Source organism: Oratosquilla oratoria, chromosome 41 (assembly GCF_046742065.1).
Source record: "Oratosquilla oratoria isolate Oo_2021 chromosome 41, ASM4674206v1, whole genome shotgun sequence".
Taxonomy (NCBI): Eukaryota; Metazoa; Arthropoda; class Malacostraca; order Stomatopoda; family Squillidae; genus Oratosquilla; species Oratosquilla oratoria.
The window spans coordinates 41,576,425-41,578,924 of NC_134817.1; positions in this window are offsets into that span (position 1 = coordinate 41,576,425).

The following is a 2,500-nucleotide window of genomic DNA, read 5'->3' on the forward strand; positions in this document are numbered from 1 at the left end:
GACAGCTATTTCCCTCCCGGAAGAGATCTCAGAGCTCATATATGATAGATCTATGGGTATTGCTGTAACCTTATACGCACACAGACACCCAACTCCCCGCCCGCGGGAGTTGGAGTAACGACCCGCAGCGCAATTATATTGAAATTATTTCAGCCCTGGGCAGGAATCGAACCCTGACCGCCACAATGGCGACCGGGAACTCTATCCACTATACCAATGAGTGTGTGTGTGTATATGTGTATATATGTATGTCTTTATGTATATATGTCCGTGTCTATATGTACATATCATATATATATATATATATATATATATATATTTAGATAGATAGATAGATATAAATATACATATATGCATATGTATATCTATATAAATAAATGTGAAAGTCTGTCAGTTTTTCGACTACTGAAACACGATGAACAGAATTCGTAGACCTGTAAATCTCTAAATCTTCTTTATATATAAACAAATGCAAATGTTTGTTCGTTTTCAATTTTTCAACCAATGAACCAACCCGGACACATTATATATTTTTAAATCCGGATGATGTTCACAAACACACACTACTACACATTTACACGTGCAAATGATATAAAACTATGTGTTGAAAACAGTGTTATTTGCAGCCCACAAAGCCTTTGTAATAAGAACGAAGATTAATGCGAGAGTAAAAACTTTCTAACTAGATCTAATAATGATTACGGAAAGCTAGTTCCCTATCAATAAATCAGTACAATGATACGAATTACCTGGTTACGAAAGGTTCAATACAGGTTGTAAATCAAAGTCAGCAGGGGCCACGAGTGTAGGTGGGGTTGGAGGGACGAGTTGACTATATATACGAGAAAGACAATATCAGTCTTATCTCTGAGCACTGACTGTCCCACGAAATTTTAAATGCGTGCAATTAACATGAAAAACCGAAGTGTGTTGTAGCTATATTCACAATTTATCTTGGCTAATTCAAGATGAGAGCTTTAGCTAAGGATCAAAACTGGTTCTCAATCGATCAGAATTCTATTTTATTCAAAGTTCCTACTTTTATACCTTATTTCCTTCCAAATCCGCACCCCTTTCTCTGAATATATTTTTTAAGCATTTGTTTTAATAAAGTGTATAAAAGATGTCACCAAAGTGTCGCCGTAAGACAGTGATTAAATAGAAAGAAAAAAACATATATTAATAATCTTTAATACCTTATTTGGATGAAGGTTCAAACACAAGAAAATCGATTATACGTATATGCTATTAAAATGTTCTAGATAAGTTAAATGAATAATAAGAAATATTTTAATAAATTAGAAAATACCTTAACAACATCAAAAGTGACAAAAATTGTACACTGAATGAGAATCAGGCAGGAAACAATGGTCTCTAACTGTCAGGAAATAGATTTAATTTGGAATTGGGTAGAAACAACTTCGCCAACCGTGTAGTTAATCATTGGAATAAACTTCCTGCAGAGGCAGTGCAGTGTAGTTCAGTTCGAAGCTTTAAGAATCATTTAAATAAGCACCTAAGGAAGATGCTGTAATGACTGTCATTTATTTTATAGTATTTGTTTATTTGTTTTGTTATCATTTGTCTGTTTGTTTATTATCATTTGATTGATTCTCATTTATTATTTATATGTCAATTTATTATTATTTACTATTTACATGTTTGTTTATTATTTAACTATACCTATGTATTCATTTATTCTATTTATTATTATTTATATTATTGTAGTTTTTATTTATTCATTTATTTATTCATTTGTTTATTTATTTATCATTATTAATTTTGTTCGCATCCTACCTAGATATGGACTAAAAGGTCTCCTGTCGGCATGCTCCGCCTTTGTAATTCTTTGTAAAACAAACAACTGAAAATATACAATTCTAGCCCACGAGAGAAAGGCAAATGACGTTGCTCTTAGAGTCTCTGAGATCCTTCTCAGCTGAATAGAGTTGACTGGCACTGAAATCAGATAATCAAAGTGGCCACAGGACTTTAACCCATTTGAGATTTTGACGAAATCAAATCGATTAGTATCCTATAAATAATGGCCTAATACAAATCTAAGTGAATTTATCAACATGAGTATAATTGCTTGACGTCTATGAATTTTTCTTAAGCTGAAAAAATGTTGCTTGGTAGAAGCAATTTAGACCTAAAGAGTTGCATAAAGATCTCAAAGGACCAATGGATGCACCTTGGCAACAGTCATCTGGGGGACTGGAAACAAGTAAAAAGAGAACAGGACGAAAAGGTTTTCAGGTTAGCTTCGTTAAGTACAAACACCTGGGTCTGCTTGGGCGCAAGGAAATTGAATTTTGTAGACGAGATGGGGTGTTACACTGAGAGCAAATTAGATTCCAGACCACGAATATCGCAGATAGAAAGTTAGCTGGATACACAATTCGCGGGACCATCGACAGCTATCCCTTCCGGATTAAGAACAAGCCCTTAATTCCACTTAATACCGGAAGCACGGGAACTGGAGGTGCAGTAAAGTATA